Here is a 15,674-nt window from a genome sequence, read left to right as displayed (position 1 = left end):
GTGTGCATGTGAATGTGGGGGAGCCATGTGGCTCTTTGGGAAAAGAGGAACAGGCAGTTAGGAGAAGAGTAGAAGTGTCGTGCAAAGGAGTGTGGGGAGATGCATGGAAAGCTTTAAATGCTGAGCTGGAGGGTCGTAACCCATTGGTAAAAGGGATCCCTGAAGGGCTTTAGGCAGTGTGAGTGTGCTGGTGCATCCTGGGAAAAAAAGCTGCGTCCCCCCACTCACACCAGCATGTGGGGAAGGAAAGAGATAGTTACCTCTTTCCCTGACTGCTGCTGTACCCATCTGAGCTAGGGATCTGGGCTACAGGGGAACATCAGGCTGCGCCTTGAATTAAAACACATGTCATTAAGGTAGAAAACATTTCTTTAAGACCTTACAAGTTCCATTTTCTTCCTTTTAATTTATTATATTAAGAGAACCACTAGTTTTAAACCCCAAACAGTGAAAATTCCAGGTAGTAATATTAACCCAGAACTCCATTTGCCGACTGGGTCTTAGTAAAATTACTTTCATTGCTTGTTTTTCTTTTAGCAATCTTAAACCTACATCCTCAATGGGTTCCCCTTGGACCCCAAAGTTTGTTCCTACCATAGGTTATGCATTTGCTACTCAAAATAGAGTCCTGAGGTATCAGTATCACCTTGGGGGCTGGTTAGAAATGCAGATTCTCAGATCCCAATCCAGACCTACTGATCAGACTGGGAATTTTACTAAGATAACCATGCATTTCCTGTACATTAAGGCTTGAGAAGCCCTGAGGTCCCAGGAGTTCTCTATAACCAGAGGAGGTCAGAGCTGGTCCAACCTCTGTATTGAACTAATGAGGAACTGATACCCAGAGAGAGGAAAGAACTGGGTTTTCCAAGGCCACACAAGCAGTAAGTATACTTGGCATAGTAAAGTCAATAACAGTATACCATGTAGTATGATAAAAACATAATTCCCCATCGCTAGCTGGAGATGAAACACCGCAGGTCGTGAGCCACCCCGATTTCAGAGTTAGCGCTATGAGATTTACATCCCAAGCGGGCCACTTGACTGCATTTCTCTGAGTCTCATTTTCCTCTTCTGAAAAAAAAAAAAAAATTGAGAGCAATAAGATCCTTTTGATAAAGATTTTGAAGATTAAGGGCAATAATGTATGCGGAATGCTTACCACAGTTTGGTTTTTCAATATCTAGTAACTACTACAGTTCAGAGATGGGACCAGTACCCAATATCTTTTACCCACTGTCTTTTCCTACTCACAGACAGAGTCAACCCAGTCCTCCTACAGGGCACAAGTTCCTAACGTAACAGCAGTCCTCTCTGCAGGACGGACAGCTCCTCCGGTGTGTTTCATCTTGTGGCGCTGACACACCTACAATGGCTGCCTTCTTGTTCTGTCTCCCCGTTAGTCTGCGTCTTGCCTTAGAGCAGAAACTATGTATGTATTTTTTATCTCTGTCTCCCCAGAGCCCATCATAGGAGATGTGTGGGCAGATGAAAGGAGTGAAGGACAGAAGAAAGAGGGAGAAAAGAAAGAGGAAGAAAGGTTGGGAGGGAGGGAGAGAAGGAGCTGGGAAGAGGTTGGGTGTTGGAAGGCAACCATTTCACAGCATGATGGATTCATTCAAAGAAATAGCTTGACAGTACAGAATTCATCTTTTTATGACTGTGACAACACTAATACATTTATTTCCCTTCTGAAATTAACTTTCTAATATTGAGAAAGGTCAAAATGAACTGCAGCAAAATGAGACGTTTTGTCATTTTTAACAAATTATACCAAAGCAGACTGTCAGATTAAAGGGGTCGCCGTTCTGAAGTCTAAACGCTGGTGCTGATTGCATAATCAGAGCTAATGCTTGTCATCCTGCCCTTCCCCTGCCCACGACGTCCCTTTGGCCCAAATACTAAAACACACACATCTTAGCCTGATATTCTGAGGCCCTTGAGAATCAGATCACTTTTTTAAAAAATCCTTTCTTACCCAAAGGTACATTCTGCACCAGCCCAACCTACCTCCTTCCTGCTGTTCCTTTCCCCTGGGCCTGGCTCATATATGTCTCCTGTCGGAACTGCCATCTCTCCGACTGTCTCCCACGAAGATTCTCTCTACCCGTTCTCTACCCGACCCAACAACCCACTGGCTGGCCCCTGGCTCCTCAGGATTTGACTTGTTCTGGCCCGAGTCTGCCACTTCTGCTGTTAGCATTGGATTGGCCCGGACCATGGCTTGAACCACATGTTCCCTTTGCCCTTCCCACACCTTGCTCTGCTCCACCCTTACTCCCTTCCATCCATTTAAGAGAGACTTGGTGGTCTTGAAGGGGTCAATGATACATTCAGGAAAGACTTGAGCCCTGGCCAGTGGTTCAGTGGATAGAGTGTCAGCCTGGTGTATGGATGTCCCAGGTCAGGGCCCACAGGAGCAGCAACCATCTGCTTCTCTCCCCTGCCTCTTTCCCTTTTCTCCCTCTTCCTCTCCCACAGCCAGTGGTGGCTCCATTGGTTTGAGCATGGCTTTGGACACTGAGTATAGTTTAGTTGATTCGAGCATTGGCCCCAAAAGGGGCTGCCAGATGGATCCGGTTGGGGTGCATGAGGGAGTCTACCTCACTGTCTCCCCTCCTCTCACTTATAAAAACAAAAAGGAAAGACTTGGTGGTCTGGAAGGAGACACTGCAGTCTGGGGGCTTTGTTAGAGGAGGAAAAGAGGGAAATAAAACAGTGATGACACTCTTCCCCGCTTTCCCTGATCCTTTCTTTCTTTCATTCATCCGTGTGCTCAGCCCTGGGCTGGATGAGGAACCATCAGGAGTAGGAACTAAGATTGAACCCTGACTGTCTCTTGGGGAAGTTACTTAATAACTGTAGGTCTTCTTTTCTCCATCTGCAAAACAAAACAGCAATCTCTATCTCTCAACATGGTAGCCAGGGTCAAATGAACACTTGTATGTGAATAAGCCCTATAGCCTGTACATCTCTGTGGCAGATGAGTGAAAAACATGACAAGACCCATGTGCTAGTGATGGGTCACCCGCAGGGTCCGATCTGATGCAGGTCACAGCCTGCGTTTGAGTCCAGCTTTATAGGACTGTCTCACTGTGTGGCCAGCTCCCTGCCCTGTGTGTCACTGGTCTCTCTCTCTATGTTCTCTTTCCTTAAAAGGGGACTTTGGAGGACCTCTTCAGTTTTTCTAGCTCTGAAGTTCTTGGGTTCCACACAGGGGAAAGGGAGCTTTGAGACACCAGGAGGCCAGAATTAACCTAGTAATTCAAGGTCAAAAGTGGCCAAATCAGAAGTTAAGGATCTGTATATCCTCAGTGGTACCCACGATCTGTGGATATGGAAGAGACATCCTGAAGTGCAAAACCTCTTGACCGCATATAGATTAGCCAACATCACTTCAGACCCTGGCTTCTAATGACCTGTCAGGTCAATCTGTGAAGCTCATTCTGAACTCCTCAAACCGAGAGGTCCTTACCGTGGTGGGGGGAGGGGCAGGGTACCCGAAGTTGTGAATGAACCCGACACAGCCATTTATAATGTCAATCAACCCTAAAGATAATAGGGATCATTCTGAACATTTGCCATTAAAACGTGTCATCATACTCAACAAAAAGCTAAACCAACAGAATTCTTCTCTCTCAGGTTGGCCACTTGTGTGTCCTTTAGAGATAAAAAGAGGAGACACCCCTAGAAATGCTGAGCCTGCTGCCAGCTGCCCTGCCCTGCCCTGCCCCAGAGATGGTGTTCACCCCACGCTGCCTTGGGATAGGGCAGCTTTGACTTCCCTTTCCAGCTCTGCTACCACCAGTTGTGTGACCTTGGAGGTTCTAACAGCTTTTCATTTCCTCCTGTTTTCAACTGACATCTTACTGATATGTTTGTTAGGCACTACGCTCTGGGCAAGAGAAGGCAGAGATGACAGAAATGTAGTTTCATCCCTGGAGGAGCTCACAGTTGAGTAGAGAAAACAAGCACGTAAACCAATCAGCATGAGGTGGAAGACGCATGTGTGTGCCAGAGAGATGGGGGGGGTTCACTCTGACCTTAGGCTTCTCACCCGAGAAGGGGATAATGGCGTCCATTTCACACGGCTCTTATATGAATCAGATGAAACAATGCCTAGCACTAATAGAAGCTCAATAAATACCAGCACTTCTTGCCCCCCTCCAGGGTTGTGAAGAGCTGCCTGCATTTGCTCCATCCATGCCAAGAGGTCCAGTCTCACAGCAAAGATGTTTCTTAAAGAACACGCCTTAGCAGTTGACGGATTTTTCAAGGTCATACTAGGGAGCTAACGCTAACAGGGAAGACACGGTGGTCTTGTTAACTGGTAGCCTGAGTAAGTCCACTTTCCTGACTGCTGAGTGTGCAATGGTAGTGCCAGGAATTTCAAGGAAAGCTCTGGCCTCGATGAGCCCTCTGTGCACAGCCAGTGAGAGGCCATGTCTGTCAAGTGGCCATAGCTGCCGATCAGCACCCAAACCCCGCCTCCCAGTGAGCTGCTCTGGACTCGCCCCAGGTTCTGGAGGATCACATTCACTGGAGAATCGTTCTTGAAGCTGTCAGCCCTTAGGGATTAGGGAGAGATGCCTCCCATTGGCACATGTGCATGTACCCAGACCCTGGGAATGATGAAAATCCGCTTGCCCTCTGAAGGTTAAACTGTAAAATCTACCCAGAATGGATTAGAAAAGACAAATACAGGAAAGCCTAAGCGAAAAAGGCCCCCACGGCTGGAACTGAGCTGTCTGTTCACCAATTAATAACATAGCTCAGCTAAAGAAAGACTAAGTCATAGCTGGGGGTCGGGATAGGTCACAGAAGCTGAGATGAAGCCAAGGGCTTTATCTCAGTTCCCAGTTTATATTTAAGACTTACAGCTACTTACGAAGCTATACTGCTCATATCCCCTAATTTTTGTGAGCAGTATATATCAATACCAGAGCTATAGTTCTTTTTTTAAAATGCTACCAGTTTAAAGATGCTGATAACGTTCTGAAGATGCCTTTGTGAGGTTGGCACTGATGTATCAGCTCTTGTATATTACTGGATGTGAGCTTATAATAAGAATAAAATGCTAACATTTATTGAGTACTTACAACTTATCAGCCTTAACAAATAATCACACTATCTAAGTGCTAAATACTTTTTTAAAAATGTTTTACTTATTGATTTTAGCAAGAGAGGAAGGGAGGGAGAGAGAGAGAGTGAGAGAGAGGGACATCGATCTGTTCCTGTATGTGGCCAGACCGGGGACGGAAGGGGCAACCTCTATGCTTCAGGATGATTGTCTAACCAACCGAGCTATCCAGACAGGGCAGAGCTAAGTACTTTCCATGCATTGTCTTTCCTCAACCCTCCCAATACCTCTACCACATTTCACAGATCAGGCCATCGAGGCTCTGGCCAGTGAGGTGGTAGCTAGAGCTGGAATTGGAGGCTGGAGGCAATTTTTGACTGTGGAGTCCTTGCTCCTGGGAGAGTAAAGGGTCTGCCTCTAGTCCTTTTAGCTATAGGGCGGTGCTTAAATGACAAAGATTTAGCAGATGGAGGAGGGACCAGAGTAGGAAGAAAGGGCACAATTTGATGTTTGTTCTGGGGGAAGATTTGAGTCCTTGTTGTGCTTACAAGGAGGGCAGGAGGTTGGCAGATATCCTAGAATGTTAGCAGCCTGGATGTGGGTGCCTCTAGCAGAGGAGTTTTGGACAGAGAGGGCGGGGCTACAATGGATAGAGATAGAAGGATGGCTAGTTAGAAGATGGCCACATAGATGAGTGTCAATGGATCCCAGTTTCCTTCTGTAATGTGGGCTTGGATGGCTTCATGAGGCTCTTCACGGAGGGACTGGCTCAGAACCATGCAGTTGACCCTGATGAGCTTGGTTCTGTTTTTATAAAATCAGGTCCCTTCTCATATTTGGGTGACCAGGTCTCCTCCTCTTTCCATGACTTTTTTCTAGTTTTAAAGTGAATACATACTTGTGGAAAAATTGTTGAGAAATATAAAAAAAAGCTGCAAAGAAGAAAGCAACCCTAGTGCTCAGAAATAGTACTCTTAACATCTAGTTTACATCCATTCTTTTTGTGAATGTTTTAAACCTGGTTGTTATATATGTCTTAACATATAATACACATGCAACTTTGCCTTCAGCTTTTTTTTTTTCAGTTAAAATTATAGCGTAAGCATCTTTACAGTATTATTAACTCTTCATAAACATCCATTATGTGAATGTATCGTGATTTACTTAATCAGTTTCCCACTGTTAGGCAGTTAGATTTTTCTCAGTTTTCATTATTTATAAATAATGATCTGTAGACTTATTTTTTCCCCCTCACAAATCCTTATTCACACTTCAGATTATTTCGATCTAGGTTTCTAGTACTGCAATTGCTGGCTGCAAGCTACAAACACAACAATATATTTTAAACCCCAGAAAGTCATAGTAATAATTTCTCTCTCTCTCTCTCTTGAATTCCACATCTTCCCTGCTCCCTGAAGGAGCGCTTCCCATGGTTTTTGAGATCAAGTCCAGGCTTCCCGAGGTAGCCCACGGGCTTTAATAAGAGACTGGCCTCTGCCTACCACCCAGTCTCACCTCCTGCCCTTTCTCACATGCTCCGCCAGGTCCCCTACAGCAAACTCCTTGGAATTCCTATTGTATTCACCTGTCTAACACATGTCCTCACAACCCTGCTCCCTCTGCCGGTGGATCACACTTGCCCTGGTCTTCATCTAAATAACTCCTACTCTTCCTTCAAAACTCATCTCCAACATCACCTTTCCCTGGGAGGCTGCCTGACACCAAGTCCAGGTGAGGTGAACTGCCTTTCCCACACGGCACCCCGTCCCTTGTCTATCACAGTGCTTACCGCCCCATCCTGACCTCTTTGCTTTACTAAATCTTCCCAGGGATTTACAGACTTCTGTGGCCATGGAATCCTTTATTTGAATGCATTTCTTTTACTAAGAAAGGTGAACATCTTTTGAGAATGTATGTGCCTGGCGCAGTGCCTTAAGCAAGTCACGTGAATTGCTCCAGTTAATCCTCACAACAACCTCTTACAAAGGAGGAAATTGAAGCTTAGAAAGGTTAAGGAATCCGTCCAAGACAGCAATGCTATTGAGTGTTGAAATAGGATTTAAATCCGGGCCTGAGCCTGAGCTCTTAATCACAAAATTACACGGCTCTGGTTAAAATGGAGAGCAGCCCCCTGGGAGGGGGTCCTCGGACCTCTTGCAATGTTTTTTCTGAACACAGTCTGAAAACCACTGCCCTATGCTGGATTCTCAGCTGCTTGAGGGGAGGGGCTGTTCCTGACTTGCCCTTCTTTCCATTGGACAGTGGGCTCAGAAAATGTGTATTGATGGATAAATGAATGATTTTTTTTTTTCTCTGAAGAGGGAAGTTCCTGTTTCATCTACATACTTTCCTGGCTTTGCAGTGAAAGCAGCCATGGGACCCTGAAATGACGTGCTGAGTGGGAGATCATCAAGGCTCGTTGGCCAGAAGGTCAGGCTGGGTCTCGGCTCTAAGATGTCTCACAGCCAGACACTAGGCACCAGTATGGGGTTTGGGAGGTGGGCCTTGGTGCTTTGAGAGGATGGGGCAGTTTCTTGATGAAAGGTTAAACAGTGCAGTTCTTGCTGGAAGCAGTGATTAGTCTGGTCCCTTTCATCAGAATTCAGCTCTGTGCACCACGGTAAATAATGGACTAATTAGGCATCTGGCTTACTTGATTTCCCATCGCTAAGGCCAATTTCTGAAATGCAGTATGCTATTTGATGTACCAGCATGAACTCATCCTGGGCTCGAGAGCCTCCCAACAGTAACACCGAAAATAACTCTCGGAAGAGTTCCACGCGTGTCGAACACAAAACACCCAGAAATGTAAACTGTGCTCTGTTGTAGGCCAGCTTGGCTGAGTGCCGAAGCGGGTAGCAGGCTGTATGCAGATCCCAGCCTGCTCAATCCAGGGGCTGGAAGGGGTGGAGTCTCCTGGAGGAGTGAGAAACGGACGGGCTGGGTTAATTGGAAAAGGACCTGGAAGAGATGACCTGGAGGTGAACTGGGGTAGGTGGGTAAGTAAAAGGAAGTTATGCCAGGGGTGTTGGGCTGCCTGTAGAGACCTCCTTTTAGGTCATTGTGGCCTGGATAACTGGGTGCCCATAGGATGGGGGAAATGGGGAAGCCAGCTTGGTCTAACCTAGAAACCAGAGCAAATAGGACAGACACTGGTAGCAGAAAGGGAGTGAAGAGAAGAACATTAACGTGTGTGGATCTGTGATAGAGAACCTACATGGCCAAGTTCTGGCATCCTAGACTTTTCTGAATTTGTGAGCTAGAGAAAAGATTCCATACGTGGGAGCTCCTTGTGACGAGGAATCAGCAGGGGCACAACACGGAGGCAAGAAGATGAGTCAGTGCAGACGGAGCACCGTCAGAGAACTGTAGAGGTTGGGAAGTCGAGAGTGCCGTGAGTTTCTTTGGGATGAGTCAGGGCTGTCTTGCTGGGAGAAAAATGGGTCAGGAGAGGTAAGTACCAAGCTTTCCCCAACTACCCATCAGCGGCTTCCCAAGCGCGGGACTCTGCCGGGCGGTGAAGGCGCACGCTGAGAGAGACAGAGCTTCTGTCCTTGAGCAGCTCAGACTAAATGAAGCAGGAAATCTGTCACTGAAACACAGCACGATGTGCTCATGAACAGAGAGATGCACCCAGCTCTGTGGGGGTGCCCATAGAAATCCAAACAACTGCCCTGGCCAGGAAGCTCAGTCGGTTAGAATGTCATCCTTATATGCCAAGGTTGTGGGTTCCATCCCTGGTCAGAGCACATACAAGAATCAACCAATGAATGCATAACAACAAATCAATGTTTCTCTCTGTGTGTCTCTTTCTCGAACCTTCTCCTCTCTCTGAAATCAATCATAATAATAAAAAACCCAAACAACTGCCCTTTTGGAGAGATAGCATTGCTGTCACTGGTTGAGAGGTTCTCATGGAGCTACCAGTCAGGTACTCACCCTGCTCAGGGCAGCAGGGAGGTGAGGGGCAGATCCTCTGCACTAGGCGTGGTGGAAGAGGGTTGCAGTGTGGCTGAGACAATAGAACCAACAGTCAGAGGAGATGCTACTGTGGCACTTAGCCCATGGAATACACTCTATACCTGCTTACGGAATAAACCACCAGACGAGAGGAGCGAATATTATTAATAGCTATGGAAGGTCAGAGAAACCAGAGTTCACTGTGGGCCAAAGGGTCCCGGGGAATCTCAGAGAAGGAGGGCTGGAGGTGTGTTCTGAAGAAGAAGTAGAATTTTGAGAGTGACTTAGAAAGTCTCAACTTGGAATATTTTTCTGCTTCTTTACTCAGCTAATTTCTATCCTTCCTCAGAACTCTGTTAGGATGCTAATCCCAGGTCTTAAGAAGTGGGTTTCTTCTCTCCTGCCTGTCTTTCCTCTGTCTCTCCCAACACCCACTCATGCGGGGGAGGGGGGGGGGGGCGTGAGGCTGATATGCCGGGCGTCAGGGATACAGAAATGACTAAGATGAAGGACAGGCCCTCAATGGGGTCACAGTCTGTGGGAGGTGTGGGGTCACAGTCTGTGGTGGGTGTGGGAACTGGACGGGTGAGCTGGGGATAGCCAGGTGAGCTCTATAATGGCCAAATGCATAAAATACTATAGCTTCATTTTTCATATACCTACTATTGAAGGTTATTGATATATACATTATTTTATCCTGAGAGAAATCCCATGAGATGGGAATTGTTAATCCCAGATGGGAATTGTTGCCCTACAGATAGTGCAAATAAGACACAGAGAGCTTAACTGAACTGACTCACAGGGAAACTTTGAGAAGCTTTGCTAATCCCCATGCAGCCAAAACAATACGCATCTTCGCTGGTTGGCGAGAGGTATTCGGGACCTTTCAGGATGAAAAGATGGTAGCAAAATTGAAGCAAACAGCCAACTTAACAGAAATATTACTCTTAAGCGAGAGCTCCATCTCCACAACCTGCTCACAGCCACAGAGTCAAAGTTATAATCGAGAGAGCTAGAAAATCCATGTCTTTTATCATAGGTGGGAGAAGTTGCCCTTTCGAAAAATGATGATTTCTCTTAAAATTCCTTCAAGTTTCATAAACCATCTCAAACCACTGTGGGAGAAACTGTAAAAATTTCATGAACCCGGAGCACCCTCTCTGTTCTCAGAGCTCCCGTACAATTACATCCGCCCCTACTCTTCATTCCCACAGTGACCCTTCACCTGGTGGCTATTCACGGGTTTCCTGGGCCAGGTCAGCAGGAGCAGCCCGAGCGGGAGGTGTGGGCACCTCTGATCCACCCCACACGAGAGCTCTGGCAGCAGCTGCTGTCTGGACTCTTCAGCAGGGTCTTCCCCTCTACCCAGCCCCAGGGCAATGCTCCTCCTCACGCCTGTAAAATGCTTCACATTCACCTCTGTCGGACCTATCCCTCCCACTTGTGAGGTAGGCAGGTCAGGGGTTGCGCTTCCTTTCAGCAGACGGGCCCACCGAGGCTGAGGAAACCAACATTTCCGGGCCCTCTGCGTGTCTGAGCACCTTCCCAGGCATTCACTCCAGGCGGTCCTTCCTGGGCAGTGGCCCGGGCTTTGGTGCCTTATCCCGGAAATCGGATCCTTCGTGGTTCACGCACTCTATCATCAACAGAGAGCTACAGGACGACATAGATTCTTGGAACCAGAAAGGGCTGTAGGGATCATCCTTCAAATCTACAAAGGGGGAACAAAGACCCAGACAGGGGAAGGGACTTGCCGAAGAGACCAAGCAAATTGGTGTCAGCCTCTTGGTGGTGGGGGTGGGGCGGGGGCGTTGGTGTTATCAGCTCCACAAGCCACAAGGATGAGCCCACACAGTTTTAGCCGCTCCCTGCAGGGCAGCAAGTCAAAGACAAGGGGACAGAACAAAGGTTTGGGAACCTAGTCCTGGTTCCAGAGTCCCTGAGGCCTCAGTGAGACAGTCTGCAAATCCCCGAGGGGTACAGTTTTCACCAGGGTGGTACTGCGCCCTCTAGGGGCCATTAACTCCCAGCCATGCTGGGCAAAGAATTTCCCACCCAAATGCAGTGGCTGAAGGCCTCCTGCTCTCCTCATTAAGCTCTATGAATTTATATGGGGTGAGGATGGGGGTGCCCCTAAACTTTACCCTTTGTCTGCATCCTTCCCGTGGTGAGTTTACCTTTCCACCAGCAGTGTTGTCCCCGCATGAACATGCAGGTACTCCTTGGTTTCTAGTGAGGATCTGCCACATCAGGGCCTTCCAGTCTGGTGACCCAGTGACTCTGCTCACGTTAACAACAGACCTCATGGGCTGCTTCCTTCCATTTTAACTAAATGGTGGAACTGCGCCTGCCTGTTTGTGTGTATACCCTTTGTTTGACTGTGTCTAACTATATGCTGGTCTGTGTATCTATCTCCCATTTACCATGCTTGTGTTTTATGTAGATGCATTTTCTGTTTTACATATGCAAATGTATACATCCTGCAAAGTTCTGTGTTGCGTGTGTGTGTTTTGTGTGCAGTGGGAATGAGTGCTGGTTCTGTGTGTGTTATTTGACCAGGTCGCCGTCTGCTCTGTCGTGTCGGTGCGTTGTAATTTATTTATTTATGTGACAGAAAGAGAGCAGCTTATCTGAAGGACCATAGGAGGCAAGCAAGGGGCGGAAAGCCTAGCCTTGTGTTGCTCTATTTTAAAAACTACTCCGTGTTGTTATGGCAGCTAATTTTCCTTAAATGATTCAAGAAAACGGATCTGTCTAAAAGGACTGCAGCCAAGTTGTTATAGCAACACAGGCCTTTCTTCTCTAGAAGAAGGGGGGACATCACCCCAGAGCACAGACACCTCTCAAAAAAGCAACTCCGGAGCTCCAAGGGACTCAGGAAGAACAGGAAGGCCAGGAGGGGACCCATTCGCCTCCCACAGTCGGTTTGTGGGGTCCTGGCCACTCTCCAGTTCTGATTTCATTATCCTTCACCTGGACTATTGAAATAAGCTCCTAAGGATGTCTCTTCTCCTAATTTGTCTCAGTTCCTCTGACCCACTGTCTCTAAACTGCAGCCGCAGTGATTTTCTGAAGCATATATTATTCACCTGTTCATTCACCATTCAACATAAAATTCTCTATGGTGCCACGTTCTGTAATATGTCCTGGACCTAAACAGGGCATGTCCTTGAATGGGATGTCAGGAACACTGGCCTTTGTTTCACGAGTAATGGGGGGACATTGAAAGGTTTTAAGTATGGGAGAGAGACTCAGTTGGATTTAAATTTTCAAATGACTCTAGAATGTCTAGCTTGGGGGAGTGAATGGATGGAAATACTGTTCACGGATCTCTCCCTTGCTCGAACGTTTCTGATAGCTCTCCACTGACTATACTGATTCCAAGATTGACAGGGGATGGTGTGCTGGAATATTCCTGACAAGCAGCATTTTGTTCCATTGCCTTGATTATTTTTTTTACAGTCATGATATTTAATTCAATTAAAACTCAATTTAAAAAAGGGCCCATGACTTTGATTTTAATGTGAAAGGCGCATTGGGCCATAGAAGAAGCCAAATTCTTTGGCTCAGTGTTCAGAATCATCCATGAGTTCCTCCCATGTGCTCCTCACCCTGTGCTCTTGAGGCTCCTGTCACACACTTGCACCCCCACCTCAGCGGCTGAGGTCTCCAGCTTCCATTCACTGCTCAGTTTCCCTGGAATGCCCTCCCCTTTGTCCTATAACCTCCCTCACTCTACACCAGCGGTTCTCAACCTGTGGGTCGCGACCCACAGGTTGAGAACCGCTGCTATACACTGTAGCCATCTGATGGGGTGTTAGTCATTTGTAAAGGCTCAGTTCAACTTCCTTAAAATTTCTTGAAAAACCTTCCTTCAATGCCTCCAGACACACACACACACACACACACACACACACACACACACACACACTCTGGATTAATCTCCCCAGCCCTATGTTTCCGAAGCACAGAGTTTTCTCAGTTATAGCACATCTTTCTGACTCTTGAATTAAAATTGTTTGTAAGTGTCTGGTCTTCCCATCAGATTGTGAGCTCTTCCTGGCCCGAGACCCTGCCCCGTTAATCTCTAACCCCAGAGGTGACCCAAGAGTCTTGTACATGGTAACAATGAGAAATGTGTGTTTAATGCAGTTAACTAAGCATTTTAAAGCAATGTCTGCTTTTTTATTTAGCCCTACCAAGTGCCCTTCTGTGAATGTGCCTCACAGGTACATAGTTAGAAGCTAGTAGACTGGCAGATAAATATGGTCCTAGGAAGCCCGGCCACAAATGGGCTTAGCTTTTTATGATTGTAACTGGACATAGGTGTATAAAGAGGGCCCTGTGTGTACCCTCCTGTGAGTAACTCTGGTTGTCTGGCCAACAGTGTGATGTGAAATCAGTGTCATACTCTAGTGTGTGGCGATAATAAAGCCAGACTCCTGTGGTAGGGAGCTCTCACCTGAAAGGTCATGCCATTTTGGGTGCTATCATCTGGGGAAGAGGTAGAGCTCAGACCTAACATAAGGATGGGAGGGAGACACTGGACGTCAAACAGAGGGGTCACTGGCTCCCTGGTCTTCTTCACTACTGAAGGTACTGAGATGTCCAAGAACAGATCCTGCTCAAGAAATGGTTGCATAATGGAAATACAGGGACCTGGGGAACCCTTGGTAGCCAGAGAGGTGATGTCTCTGGTGGTAGACAGGGGAGGGCACTGAGGCCAGGGACGGAGCACCTTAGTGACGGCGATCAGACACCTGTGTCGTGGGAATGAGAGTGGGTGACGCCATCTCAGGTTCTGTTCCTGAGAAGTTAGGACAATCTCAGCAGGTTGCAGGGGAACCCAGGAGAGAGTGTGTGTACACAGACCAGAGCCTCACGTGAGAAAGGGCACAGTGACAGAGGCAGCAGAATCCAGGATGCTGTGGGGGAGGGCATGTTGGAATCATAAAAACCAAGTCACAGAAGCTCTGGGTTTGCTTCACCGTTTGCTCAGTTGAGAACCCGCTCAGAACCAGGTCCCTGCTGGGCACCGGGACTCTTGAGATGAATCAGCCAGACCTTGCCCCAGGGGCCCCACTGATCACAGCTGGGTCATGCTATCCACAGGGAACTGTCCTGAGAGTGGGGCATAAAACACCTTCAATCTGAGATCCAGTGCAGGCTCTGGGTTAAATACTCCTTTATCAGGGTCATTTAATATCCAAGTCCCTGAGAGGGGAGATGGTGCAGTGAGCCCAGAGCTGGGCGAGCAGCCTCTGAAGTGAAAGCCATCGTTCACACAGGACAGCGGGTCTCCTGTTGCCAGGACACAGGAGTGCTCATTTCAGGAGACTTGGAGTGCGGGTCAGACATAAGCCTGTTCAGCGTCAGAGTCCGCGTGTCTAAAGCGTGTCCCCACATTTACTCTTCCTCCCGGGCTCCCATCTCAGGAGGGGCACCACGTCCATTCCACTGCCCAAGCCAAACCGTGGACAGCATGCAAGACTCTTTCCTCTCCCATCAGGCATCAGTAAGTTACTCATTCCTCCCTCTGTAATAGCTCCAGACTCCCCCCTACAGCAGCAGGCTCTAATGGTCCCACCTCTAGCCCGGCTCCCTCCAAATCCATCTCCGTACAGGCGCCAGAGGGGGCTTTCTGAAATGCAAACCTGATCCTCTCACTTCTGTGCTTAACAGCTATCAGTAGCTCCTCATTCCCACGAGAATAAAGTCCAGATTGCTTACTGTGTCATAACCCCCCTCTGCCTCTCTGTCTGCCCCCAGGACCAGCCACACAGAATGATTTGCAGTCTACTGATGGTGGTTCCCTCCCACGGCAGATGCACAGATATCTCCGCCTGGAAAGCCCTTCCTGCCCTGGGTATGCTTCACGCATCCGTTCAGGTGTGGCCTCCAGGGTTGGGCTCCTTCTATGGGTTCCCAAAACCCCTGTTTCTCTCTCTACAAACGAATCCAGAATAAGTGTCCATAAATTTCTGTCTCCGCCAGGCTGGTTCTCTTCGGAATGGATGCCAGCTCTGACTAGCACAGGGTCTGGAGGAGGTCAGTGAAGAAGACAACAGTCACGAAGTCCCAGCCCATCAGTGAGGGTCTTGCTGATTCTCTATGAATTGAGTCTGTGAGCAGAAGGTCCCGGGATGGAAAGAGTGAGGCTGTGAGCATTTAGAAACAAGTCAAGAAGCTGTCCTGGCAGTTCAAGCTCTGGGTACAGCAATTATGATGACTATGTGACAGTCAAGGTCAGGAGGAGAAATACATTTAAAGCTATTAGGGCAGACACTTCGGGGCACTGAAGCATTTACAACTGGACACAATGACTCTTAGGTCAAATGTGAATTTGAATCAGATCCAAATACTGTTTGCTGAGGTTCTGCTACACATCGAGTACTGTATGTACTAGGTGCTTTCACATGGCTTCTAGAGTAGAGAGACCATAACTTATCACCCAAACCAAGATACTTTTAAGAGGAAAGGGGACAGTATTAACAAGTACTCTAGGACAACAGAACTGTCCCAGGAAAGCTGAAATTCATAACCATCTTACTTATAGGTCTTTCTTCTTGTAAATTTATAGTTATCAATATTTACTTGTTTAATATCTATTTCCCTACCAGCTTGCAAAGATTAG

General features: G+C 47.5%; 1 protein-coding gene and 1 long non-coding RNA gene across 2 annotated transcripts in view; one reads left to right on the top strand and one right to left on the bottom strand.

Moving 5' to 3' along the window:
• The window catches only part of AGBL4 (AGBL carboxypeptidase 4), a 1,318,466-nt gene that overhangs the window by 76,668 nt on the left and 1,226,124 nt on the right, over window positions 1–15,674 (bottom strand). The window lies entirely within an intron of this gene.
• On the top strand, window positions 8,037–15,547 carry LOC136329065 (uncharacterized). The gene is made up of 3 exons (XR_010730149.1): window positions 8,037–8,079; window positions 14,810–14,906; window positions 15,035–15,547. It is a non-coding gene; the product is annotated as an uncharacterized lncRNA (long non-coding RNA).

Source organism: Saccopteryx bilineata, chromosome 3, assembly GCF_036850765.1.
Source record: "Saccopteryx bilineata isolate mSacBil1 chromosome 3, mSacBil1_pri_phased_curated, whole genome shotgun sequence".
In the NCBI taxonomy this organism is placed as follows: Eukaryota; Metazoa; Chordata; class Mammalia; order Chiroptera; family Emballonuridae; genus Saccopteryx; species Saccopteryx bilineata.
This window is presented reverse-complemented; position numbering and strand designations above follow the sequence as displayed.